Source organism: Siphateles boraxobius, unplaced genomic scaffold, assembly GCF_051911475.1.
Source record: "Siphateles boraxobius isolate OS27281-9 unplaced genomic scaffold, OSU_SipBor_1 77, whole genome shotgun sequence".
NCBI lineage: Eukaryota > Metazoa > Chordata > Actinopteri > Cypriniformes > Leuciscidae > Siphateles > Siphateles boraxobius.
This window is the reverse complement of record NW_027509205.1, coordinates 1,585,256-1,600,656: the sequence shown is the minus strand read 5'-3', so window position 1 is coordinate 1,600,656 and position 15,401 is coordinate 1,585,256. Positions and strand designations below refer to the sequence as shown.

The following is a 15,401-nucleotide window of genomic DNA, read 5'->3' as shown; positions in this document are numbered from 1 at the left end:
GATCGAGGAAGAAACTGAAGGGGTCAGTGAACAGGAGATTGGAGGTGAGGAGGAGGAGGAGGAGGAAGAAGAAGAGGAGGAGGAGATGGAACACGAGAGACGGACACAAATGGACACATCAATAAAGACAACGGAACAGTGGAACAGAAGGGGATATGAAAGGAGTAAAAGGTTGAAAAAAGAAAGAGAAAAAGAAAAAGAAAACGGACAAGAGGGCAAAAGAAAGGACAAGGAATTAGGTGGAGTGGCAAGAAGAAGAATGCAAAAGGTAACACCTAATCTAGAAAATGCCAAAAGATTTATAAGAAAAGAAACAATCAAATGTATGAACAGGTTTGAGGTTTTAAAATGTATCGAAGAAGAAGAAGAAGCAGAAGAAGAAAATATGTAAAATGATGTCTTTTAAACTCTTAGTAATTTTATTTATGGTTTTGAATATGGTGATTTTAAATGCAAGAGGTCTACTAAATAGGGAAAAATTTGAAAGAGTAAAAGAGTTATGTAAAGAAGATGTTATTGTATTACAGGAAACTAATTGGAAAGATGAAATTATGGAAGATTTAAAAAAGAGGTGGGGTGGTGAAATATATTTTAATAATGGGGATGGAAGAATGGGGAGAGGAGTTGCTATTTTAGTAAGAAAAGAAAAGGATATTGAGGTTAAAGAAATATATGATGATGGAAAAGGAAAATGTATTGCCGTTGAAATAAGATATGAAGATAGAGAATTTATTTTGATTAATGTTCATGCACCTAATGAAGAAAAAGAAAAGAAGAACTATTTTAGTGCTTTAAGAGACTTAATGGAAAGTTGGGAGACCGTAATGATGGTGGGAGATTTTAATACAGTTTTCAATAAAAGAGATATGGCAGATGGAATGGTTTTTAAAACAGATATGGGGAGAAAAGAACTTAAAATGCTGATGGAAGAAAAAAACTTAATTGATGTGTGGAGAGAGAGACATGAAAGAAAAAGAGAATTTTCTAGAAAACAACTAGTTAGCAATTTCTTATGTCAAACAAGAATTGATCATGTTTTAAGCACAAGAAGTTTAGAATATTTTATTGAGGATATTTTGTATAAAGAAAACTCTTTAAGTGATCATAAGATGATTTTAATGAAGATGGATTTTAAAAAAGAGGATAAAGGGCCTGGAGTTTGGATTTTAAATACAGAGATTTTAAAGAGTGAAAGTTATAAATTAGGGATCGAAAAATTAATAGAAGAAGAAAGAAATGATGGGATGTACCTAGAAGATAAAAGAATATGGTGGGAAAATGTAAAATACGAAATAAAGAAATACTCAATAAAATACAGCAAATTGGTTCAGAGAGTTAAAAAAGCTAAAGAAAAAGATATAAGGAAAACATTAAAAGAAGAGTTAAACAAGAGAGAAGTAAATATACAAAACGTAATAGTTATGGAAGAAAATCTAAAGAAAATAGAGGAGAGTAAATGTAAAGGAGCAAGTTTGAGAAGTAAAGCAAAATACATGGTTGAAGGGGAGAAATGTACAAGATTTTTCTTTAACTTAGAAAAAAGTAAAGGAAGAGCAGAAATGATAAAAGAAATAAAGGGCAAAGATGGAGAACTAGTACAAGAAACGAAAGGAATTTTGAAGGAAGTAAAAAATTATTATGAAGAACTTTTTAAAACGAAGGGGTTAGATGAAGAGAAGAAAAATATACTGTTACAGCAAATATCAACGAGAGTAGAAATTAAGGACAAAGCAGAATGGGATAAAGGAATAGGACAGGAAGAAATAATACAGGCAATAGATCTTTTGAAAACAAAGAAAAGCCCAGGTATAGATGGGATAGGAAATGAGTTTTATAAGGTTTTTAAGGAGGAAATTAGTCTGATTTTAATGGATGTATATGAGGAGATTTTTAAGAAGGAAGGTCTAAATCAGAAGATGAGTTTAGGGCTGATGAAGCTAATATACAAAAGAAAGGGAGATAAAGCACTTTTAAAAAATTTTAGACCTATAACCATGTTAAACACGGATTTTAAGATTTTAGCAAAGGTTTTAGCAAATAGATTAAAGAATGTACTACCTAGCATAATAGAAACAAATCAGGCATATGGAGTAAAGGGACGAGACATAGCAGAAACAACAAGCAGTATAAGAGATATAATAAGTTACATGAATGGAGAAAAAAAGGATGGTTATGTCATTAGCTTAGACTTCGAAAAAGCCTTTGACAGAGTAGAACATGTTTTTTTATTTTCAGTTTTAGAGAAATTTGGGTTTGGGGAACATTTTATTAAATGGATAAGAATTTTATATAGGGATACAATAACAAAAGTTAAATGCAATGGATTTTTAACAGAACCCTTTGCTATTTCAAGGTCAATAAGACAAGGGTGCCCATTATCAGCTCAATTATATTCGCTGGTAGCGGAACCTTTAGGGTTGATAATCAAAAAGGAAAATAAAATAAAAGGAATAGAGATGAATGAAGGGAAAGAAATACAAAATATATATCAATATGCAGATGATACAACAATAGTAGTTAAAAATGAACTAAGTGTTAAACATGTCATGGAAAAAGTTGAATGGTACTGCCAAGGTTCTGGAGCAAAAATAAATGACGAAAAAACAGTTTACATGAGATTTGGGAAGGTACCGGTTTTAACAGGGTGTTTTAACTTTACCCAAGTACAAGAAATTAGGATTTTAGGAGTGGTTTTAGGGAAAAATGAAAAAAGCATACGAGATATTATGTGGGAAGAGGTAGTAGAAGGAATGGAGAGGAGGTTAATATTCTGGAAAAACAGATTTTTTAATTTAAAGGGAAAGATTTTAATTGTAAATGTGTTGATGCTGTCTAAGATGTGGTATGTTTTATATGTGAATTCAATGCCTTTATGGGTAAGACAAAGATTGAAAACATGTATTTTAGAATTTTTATGGGAGAAAAAACCCCCAAGAATAGCTTATAATACTTTGATTGGACCGGCAGAAGAAGGAGGGATGGGTTTAGTAGATTTAGAACAAAAAATGAACAGTATGAGAGTTAAAGTGGTAAAGAAGTATTTGGATGAGGAAAATAAAGGGGATTGGAAAACTATAATGGAATTTTATTTAAACAAATGTGGGAATTTGAATTTGGGGGATAACATTTTATGGATGAAGTTAAAAAAGTGGATGATACAGGGGATACCAGATTTTTATAAAGAAGTTTTAAGTGCTTGGGGACTTTTTCTAACAGATGTGAATTTTAAACCATATGGAAGAGATAGCATTTTAAATCAACCACTGTTTTTAAACAAAAACATTGTAATACAAGAAAAGGAAATTTATTTTAAGAAATGGGTGGAGGTGGGAATTGTAAAAATAAGAGATATTCTATATGAATTCAAGGAGGGATTTTTACCCATGCAAGTGATTGTTGATGCGTTGGAGGAAGCGAAAGAGGAATATAATGTAAACACTATAAAGAAACAATACGAAGAAGTAAAAAATGCAATACCCGAAGATTGGTTGAATGTTATTCAAAGGGATGAGAAAAGCGAGAATAAAATAGAGGTGTTCTTAAAATTGCAAGAAAAGTTTGTAGATTTTAAGTCATGTAATGTTAAAAGGTTTTATCATTATTTTAGAAATTCAGTTTTTAAAAAGCCATTAGCAAATCAACTCTGGCTGAGGCATTTTAAAGAGATTGAAGAAAAGGAAATATGGAAAAACATGAAATGGATATTTATGGACACTGATTTAGAATGTTTGGACTTTTTTATAAGACATAACGTGATTTTCACGGGAATGCGCTTATGCAAAATTGGGAGAGAACAAGATGCGAAATGTAAAGTTTGCAACAAAGAAGATGAAGGTATTTTACACTTGTTTTTATACTGTGAAAAACTGAATCAATTTTTCATTGCCATGAAGGAGATAGTGAATAATTTAAGAGGTAAAGAGGAAGATTTAAGTTGGAATAGGATTTTTATGTTGGGACTAAATGAGGAAAACGGAAATAAAAAAGTGATTAATTTGTTGTTAGTCATAGCAAAAAGTGCAATCTGGAAAAGAAGGAATGTGGCAAAAAATAGGAATTTTGTAATGGACTTGTGTTTGTTTTTCAAAGGATTGGTTGAAGATTATTTGCATATTTTGTACAATTATTTTAAAATGGAAAATAATGTGGATTTGTTTTTCAAGATTTTTAATAGTGAAGTAAGGAAAATTTTAAAGAAACACAAACTGTTTTTTCTGACAGAAGATGTATTTTAAAAAGGTTTTGTGAATTAAAAAAAAAAAAAAAAAAAGAAAAAAAAGGCACGCCCGATCTCGTCTGATCTCGGAAGCTAAGCAGGGTCGGGCCTGGTTAGTACTTGGATGGGAGACCGCCTGGGAATACCAGGTGCTGTAAGCTTTTAAAAAAAAAAAAAAAAAAAAAAGAGTGCCTGAGCTTCAAAAAGCCTTAAAAAGTCTCTGAGATTCTTCAGAAAGCATGAAAGAGTTTGAGTTTTTTCAAAAGTTGTTCTTAGTTTTCTTCACTAATGGTCTAACCTTTTAAATAGCCCAATTTTGGCAGCAGTTTTCGCTTACGGCCATACCACCTTGGGCACGCCCGATCTCGTCTGATCTCGGAAGCTAAGCAGGGTCGGGCCTGGTTAGTACTTGGATGGGAGACCGCCTGGGAATACCAGGTGCTGTAAGCTTTGAAAAAAAAAAAAAGAGTGCCTGAGCTTCAAAAAGCCTTAAAAAGTCTCTGAGATTCTTCAGAAAGCATGAAAGAGTTTGAGTTTTTTCAAAAGTTGTTCTTAGTTTTCTTCACTAATGGTCTAACCTTTTAAATAGCCCAATTTTGGCAGCAGTTTTCGCTTACGGCCATACCACCTTGGGCACGCCCGATCTCGTCTGATCTCGGAAGCTAAGCAGGGTCGGGCCTGGTTAGTACTTGGATGGGAGACCGCCTGGGAATACCAGGTGCTGTAAGCTTTGAAAAAAAACAAAAAGAGTGCCTGAGCTTCAAAAAGCCTTAAAAAGTCTCTGAGATTCTTCAGAAAGCATGAAAGAGTTTGATTTTTTTCAGAAGTTCTTCTTAGTCTTCTTCACTAATGGTCTAAGCTTTTAAATAAGGCCTGGTTAGTACTTGGATGGGAGGCCGCATGGGAATACTGGGTGTTGTAAGCTTTTTTAAGAAAAAAAAAAAAGAGTCCCTGAGCTTCTTAAAAAAGCCTTAAAAAGTCTCTGAGATTCTTCAGAAAGCATGAAAGAGTTTGAGTTTTTTCAAAAGTTGTTCTTAGTTTTCTTCACTAATGGTCTAACCTTTTAAATAGCCCAATTTTGGCAGCAGTTTTCGCTTACGGCCATACCACCTTGGTAGCGCTAGCGAGCTGAACAGGAAGTCAGTAGATTCATTGTGGGAAAGTCCAGAAAGTTTGTTTGGAGAAATCCTTACTTTTATTTATTTATTTATTTATTTATTTTTTCTGATTTGGGACTGGAATATAATTTAAGAAATTTATAAGTTGGTGTGGGGTTTCTCCCCAAACAGCACGCTGCTGTTTGGGGTGATTCTGGTGGTGAAGTTACATGCGCAAGATGGAGGCAAACAAAGAGAAAGACATGGGGCCTGTAAGGAGAATGGAAGATGGAAACAAAGAAACAGGTCGAAGTTATGAGAAGAAACTAACAGTGATGGTAGAGATTGTTGGAAATGAAAGAATTACGATGATGGAATTATTGCGGAAAGTAAAAGAACAGTGTGGTGAAGTCATTGGTTGCAGATACAAAAATCCCAAGGAGTACGAATTGACCATGAAGGAGGAGAAAGGAAAGAAGAAGTTGCTTGATGGAATAAAAATCCGAAGTGGGAGCATACTGGCAAAGGAGATAAATAACTGTGAGACTGTGGTTTCTTTTTTGAACCTACCCACGTACATCACGGACGAGGAGATAATAAAGAAGTTAATAGACTGGGGAGTTACACCGGCGTCTACAGTTAAAAGGAGGATGTGGCCAGGGACTGGAATTGCTGATGGGACGAGGTTCTTGAAAGTCAAGTTTACGGAGAAGGTAAAATCGCTTCCGTACTCGACAAAATTTGAAACAGTGGGTGGAACAGAGCACTTTCGAGTATTGCACGACCGGCAAGTGAAGGTGTGTCGCCTGTGCATACAGCCAGGACACATTGTCAAAGAGTGTCCGAATTTCAAGTGCTACAAGTGCGGTGGACAAGGGCACTATGCACGGGAGTGTAACGAAGGGAACTGCACTGTGTGCTGGAAGAAGAACAACCTGTGTGTGTGTAACAGTGAAGAAGATGACAACGGAGAGGAGGCTGGAGACTCTATTGACCTGTATGGTGAAGTGGGAGAGACCCAAATATCAAGTGGTGAGGATGGAGGTGAGGAGTGGAGCGAGCTGGAAGGCATTCTGGAAGCAGGTGGATCTGGGAAAAGCAGCGGAGAGCAGAATAACGCAAGAGCTGGGATGGATAACGAAATGTCAACCAGCGGTGGTGGGAGAGACAAGAAGGATGAGAGCAAAAGCCAACGTGAAAGAGGACTGAGAAAAGAAGGAGTGTCGGTGGGAGTACAAGGAGGAACAGGAGAAGGAGAAGGGGAAGAAGAGATGATTGTACAGGAGGCTATCTTGGTGGACATAATGGACACAACAGGGACAAAAGAAACGGTCTCAAATGTGCTTAAGAGGAAAAAAGGGGAAGGTGGAGAAGGCAACGCCAAAAAGTAAGACGTTAATCTAATCAAGAGACATATTTATGTTTATGTTATTATTTTCTATTATTTTCATAATGAATGAAGTATCAAGCATTGCATGCTTGAACTGTAATGGTTTGAGGGATATGGACAAGTTTAAACAAGTGATGAGTGTATTGAATGCACAAGTAGTATGTCTGCAAGAGACGCACTGGACAGATGATATAATGGGCGATATAAAGAGGGTTTGGGACAAAGAAATATATGTTAATCATGGCACGCAAAACGCCCGTGGAGTAGCGGTGTTGATTAGAGAAGGGTGGATGTGCAATATAAAACAAATACAAAATGATGGTGAGGGGAGGGTATTAGGGATTGATTTAACACTTCAAAATGATAAATATAGACTAGTTAACGTGTATGCTCCAAATGTGGAAATGGAAAGAAAAGAGCTTTTTATGATGTTGAAGCCTTTATGTATTGGGAATTGTATAATGGTGGGTGATTTTAATTTGAAATGTACTAGATTAGACATGGCTAAAAATATGGTGTTTAAAGAAGATACTTCTAGGAAATGTTTAAAAGGTTTAATGCAGAGTAAAGATATGGTAGATGCCTGGAGGGAGGAAAACCCTTTTAAGAGAGAATTTTCAAGGAGGCAAATGGTGATGGGTGAGCTAAAGCAAAGTAGAATAGATCTATGTCTGGTTAAAAGGGACATTTTACAAAATATAAAGAGTGTATGTTATAATTTTACAGGTATAAGTGACCATGCAGTAATGACAGTGAAATTAGGGGTAAACTCAAAAATAAAAGGTGGGGGTACGTGGTGTCTAAATTCTGCCTTATTAAGGGAAGATGCGTACAGAAGAAGAATAGAGAAATGTATTAAAGATGAAATGGAAAACTGCTTATACGAAGAAAATATATGTAAATGGTGGGGTATATTAAAAAAGAAAATAAAAAGAGTAAGTATTAAGTACTCTAAACAGAGGAATCACAGGAGAAAATGTAAACTAGACAATATGTATAGGTTATTGGAGGAAGAAGCCGGGAAAATTGAAAATAATCCTGAATATACAAAGGAACATTATTGTCAGATAAAAGCAGAAATTGAGGTGTGTGAAAAAGAAAAATGTGATGGTGCAAAAATAAGAAGTAGGGCACAATATGTTTTAGAAGGAGAGAGATGTACAAAATATTTTATGAATTTAGAGAAGAGAAAACAGGGGAGGAAGTTCATTACGGAGTTGGAAAATGGAGAGGGGGGAAAAGTTACGGATTATGTAGAAATAATAGAAAGGGTAGAAGAGTTTTATAGTAATTTATTTAAGAAAGGGAATGTAAAACAAGAGGATATAGATAAGGTATTAGATCATGTAAATGTAAGTCTCAAGGATGGGGATAGGGAGTTGTGTGAGGGAGACATAACTCTAGAAGAGGTAGAAGAGGCAATCAGACAGACAAAGCCAAATAAAAGCCCGGGAGCGGATGGTTTAACACATGAATTTTATCAAACTTTTATGAAAATCTTGGCACCGATATTGGTGAGAATGTATACGGAGATGGAGGACAAAAAAGAAGTGCCAAAATCTATGTGTACAGGGATGATAACGATTCTGTATAAAAATAAAGGGAGTCCACTCAAATTAGAAAATTATAGGCCTCTAAGTCTTTTAAACACAGAGTATAAAATTTTAACAAAGATTTTAGCAAATAGACTAAAGAAAGTAATAGGGACCATAATAGCTCCTAATCAGGCCTATAGTATCCCAGGGAGAGATATAACCGACACCGTTTGCACAGTAAGGGATGTTGTGTGCAGGATGGGGGAGGATGGGGAAGGCGGAATAATTTTATCTGTAGATCTAAACAAGGCATTCGATAGAGTGGAACACGACTTTTTAGAACAAACAATGAGGAGATTTGGGTTCGGGAATAAAATGCTGGGATGGATAAGTCTGTTATACAGTAAAGCGCAAAGTTGTGTGAAAGTAAATGGAGTTTTAACAGACCCTTTTCCGCTCGAGAGATCAGTGAGACAAGGATGTCCGATGTCTGCATTGCTATACTCAATCTCGGTTGAACCATTAGCGATAATGGTACGAGCTGATAAAAAGATAAGGGGCATTAAAATTCCAAACAGTTGTGAGAGTGTGATACACCAGTATGCGGATGACACGACATTTACGATTAGGGATGTAGAGAGTATAAAAAAGATAATGGGGCACATAGAAATGTATGGGAAAGCGTCAGGAGCAAAAATAAATGTAGAAAAGTCTGAAATAATGAGCATAGGAGGGGTAGACTTGAGAGGGTGTGATATACCTTTTAAAACTACATTGGGTTATGTTAATATTTTAGGTGTGCAGATTGGTGAAAATGCTAAGAATGCAAGGGATGCCACATGGTTTTAAATAAAATTAAACAAGTACTCCAATTTTGGAGATTAAGGGAAGTTATGTTAAGAGGGAAAGTCATGCTGGTGAACTCTTTGTTGCTTTCCAAATGTAACTATATTTTAGGTGCTGTTGATTTGCCAAAATGGGTAATGAACGAGGTGACTGAAATAACAAATAATTTTATGTGGGGAGGGCAGGGAGTGAAAATAGCAAGGAAAACATTAATCGCGAGCAAAAAAGGAGGAGGATTAGAATTGATTGATTTAGAAGTTAAAAAGAAGGCAATAAGGGTGAAAGTGGTGAAAAAGTATTTATGTGGGAAAGAGGAGTATGGATGGAAGGGTTATATGAAGGAGGTGTTGGACAAATGTAGTGGGTGTGGGGAAGAAGGCCTTTTTATGGAACTAAAAAAGCCAATGTATGACAAAGTGCCGCTGTTTTACCAGGAAGTGCTTAGTGCATGGGCAGACGTTTTGGGAAATATAAAATTTGAATGTGAGAATATAAATCAAGTTTTAAATCAGCCAATTTTTTTAAATCCAAGAACTGAAATGAAAGAGAAAATGTTTTATGATAAGTTGTATATAAAAGCAGGAGTGAGACAAGTAAAAGATCTAGCATACGAGTACGTAAGAGGGTTTTTACCTAATAGAGCTATATATGATTGTGTTGTGGGAAGGAATGATGATATTGAAATGTCAAAAGTGGACTCGATGTGTGAAAACATCAAAATGAGCTTGCCCAGAGCCTGGACAAAGAGAATTGAAAACGAAACTGTTAAACCTGGGGAGTGGGGATTGCCAGTTTTGTATTTTGAAGGAGGTGATGGGGAAAAATTACTGGGAGGGGTGTCCACTAATATGATGTATAAGTTCATGTTGAAAAAAGAGATAAAAGTACCAGCATCAGAAGTTGTGTGGCAGAAAGTGTTCCCTGGTTTAAATGTCAAAGAAATTTGGAAAAATCTGTGTGTGAAATACAATGGACTTGAGTGTGAAAACTTGGACTTTAAGTTAAGACACAACAGAATTTACACGAAAGTGGTACTTCACCAGATAAATAGGAACATAAATAGGGATTGTGATGTGTGTAAATCTGCTCCAGAGACACTGATGCATATCTTTTTAGAGTGCAGGGAACTTGAGGACTTCCATGGAAAGTTAAAAGAAATATTAAAGGAGAACTGGGGGAAAAATGTTGGGCAAGATGAGTGGAAAACACTGTTTTTATTTGGGGATTCTGTGGGTAATAAAGATAAGAAAGTGAATCTTTGTAACTATATATTGAGTCATGCAAGATACGCAGTATGGGCAAGGAGGAACTTAGCTTTTTATGAAGGGAAAAGTGTGGAAATATGTACATTGTTCAAACAGGTGCTGAGGAAAAATGCTTACCTCATGTGGAATTATTTGGAGAAGGATGTTTTTGAAGAATATTTTTTAACGGATTGTGACCTGATAAATGTGGATGATGGAAATAAAATGAATATCAACTTCTGAGCAATTACCAATGTATTTAATGTAACGTGCTAATTGTTGTAATAATGTATTTTGATTGTGAAATGTAAAATTATTTTGATATTTTTGATAATAAAAAAATAAATAAAAAAAAGGCACGCCCGATCTCGTCTGATCTCGGAAGCTAAGCAGGGTCGGGCCTGGTTAGTACTTGGATGGGAGACCGCCTGGGAATACCAGGTGCTGTAAGCTTTTAAAAAAAAAAAAAAGAGTGCCTGAGCTTCAAAAAGCCTTAAAAAGTCTCTGAGATTCTTCAGAAAGCATGAAAGAGTTTGAGTTTTTTCAAAAGTTCTTCTTAGTCTTCTTCACTAATGGTCTAAGCTTTTAAATAAGGCCTGGTTAGTACTTGGATGGGAGGCCGCATGGGAATACTGGGTGTTGTAAGCTTTTTTAAGAAAAAAAAAAAGAGTCCCTGAGCTTCTTAAAAAAGCCTTAAAAAGTCTCTGAGATTCTTCAGAAAGCATGAAAGAGTTTGAGTTTTTTCAAAAGTTGTTCTTAGTTTTCTTCACTAATGGTCTAACCTTTTAAATAGCCCAATTTTGGCAGCAGTTTTCGCTTACGGCCATACCACCTTGGGCACGCCCGATCTCGTCTGATCTCGGAAGCTAAGCAGGGTCGGGCCTGGTTAGTACTTGGATGGGAGACCGCCTGGGAATACCAGGTGCTGTAAGTTTTGAAAAAAAAAAAAAGAGTGCCTGAGCTTCAAAAAGCCTTAAAAAGTCTCTGAGATTCTTCAGAAAGCATGAAAGAGTTTGAGTTTTTTCAAAAGTTGTTCTTAGTTTTCTTCACTAATGGTCTAACCTTTTAAATAGCCCAATTTTGGCAGCAGTTTTCGCTTACGGCCATACCACCTTGGGCACGCCCGATCTCGTCTGATCTCGGAAGCTAAGCAGGGTCGGGCCTGGTTAGTACTTGGATGGGAGACCGCCTGGGAATACCAGGTGCTGTAAGCTTTGAAAAAAAACAAAAAGAGTGCCTGAGCTTCAAAAAGCCTTAAAAAGTCTCTGAGATTCTTCAGAAATCATGAAAGAGTTTGAGTTTTTTCAAAAGTTCTTCTTAGTCTTCTTCACTAATGGTCTAAGCTTTTAAATAAGGCCTGGTTAGTACTTGGATGGGAGGCCGCATGGGAATACTGGGTGTTGTAAGCTTTTTTAAGAAAAAAAAAAAAGAGTCCCTGAGCTTCTTAAAAAAGCCTTAAAAAGTCTCTGAGATTCTTCAGAAAGCATGAAAGAGTTTGAGTTTTTTCAAAAGTTGTTCTTAGTTTTCTTCACTAATGGTCTAACCTTTTAAATAGCCCAATTTTGGCAGCAGTTTTCGCTTACGGCCATACCACCTTGGGCACGCCCGATCTCGTCTGATCTCGGAAGCTAAGCAGGGTCGGGCCTGGTTAGTACTTGGATGGGAGACCGCCTGGGAATACCAGGTGCTGTAAGTTTTGAAAAAAAAAAAAAAGAGTGCCTGAGCTTCAAAAAGCCTTAAAAAGTCTCTGAGATTCTTCAGAAAGCATGAAAGAGTTTGAGTTTTTTCAAAAGTTGTTCTTAGTTTTCTTCACTAATGGTCTAACCTTTTAAATAGCCCAATTTTGGCAGCAGTTTTCGCTTACGGCCATACCACCTTGGGCACGCCCGATCTCGTCTGATCTCGGAAGCTAAGCAGGGTCGGGCCTGGTTAGTACTTGGATGGGAGACCGCCTGGGAATACCAGGTGCTGTAAGCTTTGAAAAAAAAAAAAAAAAGAGTGCCTGAGCTTCAAAAAGCCTTAAAAAGTCTCTGAGATTCTTCAGAAAGCATGAAAGAGTTTGAGTTTTTTCAAAAGTTCTTCTTAGTCTTCTTCACTAATGGTCTAAGCTTTTAAATAAGGCCTGGTTAGTACTTGGATGGGAGGCCGCATGGGAATACTGGGTGTTGTAAGCTTTTTTAAGAAAAAAAAAAAGAGTCCCTGAGCTTCTTAAAAAAGCCTTAAAAAGTCTCTGAGATTCTTCAGAAAGCATGAAAGAGTTTGAGTTTTTTCAAAAGTTGTTCTTAGTCTTCTTCACTAATGGTCTAAGCTTTTAAATAAGGCCTGGTTAGTACTTGGATGGGAGGCCGCATGGGAATACTGGGTGTTGTAAGCTTTTTTAAGAAAAAAAAAAAAGAGTCCCTGAGCTTCTTCAAAAAGCCTTAAAAAGTCTCTGAGATTCTTCAGAAAGCATGAAAGAGTTTGAGTTTTTTCAAAAGTTGTTCTTAGTTTTCTTCACTAATGGTCTAACCTTTTAAATAGCCCAATTTTGGCAGCAGTTTTCGCTTACGGCCATACCACCTTGGGCACGCCCGATCTCGTCTGATCTCGGAAGCTAAGCAGGGTCGGGCCTGGTTAGTACTTGGATGGGAGACCGCCTGGGAATACCAGGTGCTGTAAGCTTTAAAAAAAATAAAAAAAAAAGAGTGCCTGAGCTTCAAAAAGCCTTAAAAAGTCTCTGAGATTCTTCAGAAAGCATGAAAGAGTTTGAGTTTTTTCAAAAGTTCTTCTTAGTCTTCTTCACTAATGGTCTAAGCTTTTAAATAAGGCCTGGTTAGTACTTGGATGGGAGGCCGCATGGGAATACTGGGTGTTGTAAGCTTTTTTAAGAAAAAAAAAAAAAAGAGTCCCTGAGCTTCTTCAAAAAGCCTTAAAAAGTCTCTGAGATTCTTCAGAAAGCATGAAAGAGTTTGAGTTTTTTTCAAAAGTTGTTCTTAGTTTTCTTCACTAATGGTCTAACCTTTTAAATAGCCCAATTTTGGCAGCAGTTTTCGCTTACGGCCATACCACCTTGGGCACGCCCGATCTCGTCTGATCTCGGAAGCTAAGCAGGGTCGGGCCTGGTTAGTACTTGGAAGGGAGACCGCCTGGGAATACCAGGTGCTCTAAGCTTTTAAAAAAAAAAAAAAAAAGCCCAATTTTGGCAGCAGTTTTCGCTTACGGCCATACCACCTTGAGGGCGCCCTAGAGCAACCAGGAAGTAGTGTGGCAGTAGTGGGTGAGGAAGGCTCACCAAACGTGTTTCTGTGTTTTTTCGTTTGTTTTTGTCAGAATCAGTGTTTTTTTGTTAGTTTTTTTGTTTTGTTTTTTGTTTAAGCTAAATCCTCCCAACAGCATACGCTGTTTGGGAGGAATTTTGTCTGCGTGTTTTTCTTTGATGGATGGACAAAGGTTAACGGACATTGCAATGGCTGGAGTACCACGAGGGCGAAACGACCACGGACCGGACGAACAACAAAGAGATGGACAAGAACGGGGGAAAGAAGCGAGAAAGGAGAAAGCGAAAAGGATGTACAAAAAGGAAGCGACAATAACGGTGGATTTAAGAGATGAAAAAGAGGTGAGAGCGATGGATATCATAAAAGCAGTGACGGAGAAGATCGGAGAAGGAAAGATTTTGGCAGTGAGACCTAAACAAACAAATGAATATGAAGTTACACTTGAACGGGAGGAGGATACGGGATGCTTAATGGACGGATTGGATATTAAAGGAATGACATTCGAGGTAAAGAGTCTTCACAACAGGGACTATGTTGTCTCTTTTATGCACCTGCCGGCCTACACTGAGGATGCGGACATTTTTAATAAGCTGGAACAATGGGGAGTAATCCCAGTTTCTGTGGTGAAAAGGAGGTTTTATCCGGGCACAAATATAGAGGGCGGCACACGCTTTTTAAAAGTAAGGTTCCCAAGGGAGGTGGCATCACTACCATACAGCACAAGACTGGAAACAGCTGAAGGACCACAATACTTCAGAGTGATGCACAGTCATCAGGTGAAAACCTGTCGACTGTGCATGAGCCCGGACCACGTGGTGAAAGACTGTCCAGATTTTAAGTGTTTTAAATGTGACGAGAAAGGCCACTTTGCAAGGAACTGCAACGCTGTTAAGTGCCCGGATTGCCGAGAGGTTCTCACTAAATGTGAATGCTGGACGGGGCGAGAGGAGGAAGAAGAGGAGCAGGTGAGCGGGCAGGTGCTAGAAAGAGACACAGAAAAGGAGCAAGAAGAAGAAAACGGAGGAAAGGAGACGAGTGAAATTACAGAAAATAAACAAAGTGAGGAACGGATGGACGATGAGTATAAACAGGGGGAACAAACACAACAAGAGGATAAAAACTGGACACAAATGGACATGAATGTAAGCTTGGAAAGTGAAGTAGACAGAGCAGAACAAAAGGACACGGAGCAGAATGTGGAAATGGAAAAGGAAGAGGAAAATGAAGAAGATGACAATGTAGTTCCATCAAATAAAAGGAGAAGATCAATACAGATAAAACCGAACACTGAAGGAGCGAGAAAAAGAGTGACTTTAAAAGGTGAGCAACAAAGTATAGATGAAAAGGAGCTGGTAAAGGACTCGGAGGAGAATGAATGAAAAGATGGATTTTAGCAATGTCTTTTTCTAGAACTTTTTTTTGTGTCATGATTTTAAGAATGGTTACTTTTAATGCTAGAGGTTTAATGGACATGAGGAAATTTGAAAAAGTGAAGGAAATGTGTAAAAGAGAAGATGTGATAATGTTACAAGAGACTAACTGGAAAGACTTGCATATAAGTGAAATAAGAAAAAAATGGAATGGAGAGATTTTATACAACAACGGGGATGATAGATTTGGAAGAGGAGTTGCAGTACTAATAAGAGAAAATAGAGATATAAAATGTAAAGTAGTATATAAAGATAAAGTGGGGAAATGTATAGGTTTTGAAATGGAATATGAAGAGAACAAAATACTTGTGGTAAATGTGCATGCACCACCTTTTAAGGAAATATAAGGATATTGTTATTATGGGGGATTTTAATGTTGTTTTTAG

At 37.0% G+C, this 15,401-nt stretch overlaps 8 non-coding genes across 8 annotated transcripts; all 8 read left to right on the top strand.

Moving 5' to 3' along the window:
• Positions 1-4,547: 4,547 nt before the first annotated feature.
• On the top strand, positions 4,548-4,666 carry LOC143726171 (5S ribosomal RNA). Its single transcript, XR_013198426.1, has one exon. It is a non-coding gene; the product is annotated as a 5S ribosomal RNA (ribosomal RNA).
• Positions 4,667-4,827: 161 nt separating this feature from the next.
• LOC143726170 (5S ribosomal RNA) lies at positions 4,828-4,946 on the top strand. The gene has a single exon (XR_013198425.1). It is a non-coding gene; the product is annotated as a 5S ribosomal RNA (ribosomal RNA).
• Positions 4,947-11,143: 6,197 nt separating this feature from the next.
• LOC143726231 (5S ribosomal RNA) lies at positions 11,144-11,262 on the top strand. The gene has a single exon (XR_013198484.1). It is a non-coding gene; the product is annotated as a 5S ribosomal RNA (ribosomal RNA).
• Positions 11,263-11,423: 161 nt separating this feature from the next.
• On the top strand, positions 11,424-11,542 carry LOC143726169 (5S ribosomal RNA). The gene has a single exon (XR_013198424.1). It is a non-coding gene; the product is annotated as a 5S ribosomal RNA (ribosomal RNA).
• A 363-nt stretch (positions 11,543-11,905) lies between these two features.
• Positions 11,906-12,024, top strand: LOC143726230 (5S ribosomal RNA). The gene has a single exon (XR_013198483.1). It is a non-coding gene; the product is annotated as a 5S ribosomal RNA (ribosomal RNA).
• Positions 12,025-12,186: 162 nt separating this feature from the next.
• On the top strand, positions 12,187-12,305 carry LOC143726168 (5S ribosomal RNA). The gene has a single exon (XR_013198423.1). It is a non-coding gene; the product is annotated as a 5S ribosomal RNA (ribosomal RNA).
• A 565-nt stretch (positions 12,306-12,870) lies between these two features.
• On the top strand, positions 12,871-12,989 carry LOC143726167 (5S ribosomal RNA). Its single transcript, XR_013198422.1, has one exon. It is a non-coding gene; the product is annotated as a 5S ribosomal RNA (ribosomal RNA).
• A 370-nt stretch (positions 12,990-13,359) lies between these two features.
• Positions 13,360-13,478, top strand: LOC143726443 (5S ribosomal RNA). The gene has a single exon (XR_013198690.1). It is a non-coding gene; the product is annotated as a 5S ribosomal RNA (ribosomal RNA).
• The last annotated feature ends 1,923 nt before the right edge of the window (positions 13,479-15,401 follow it).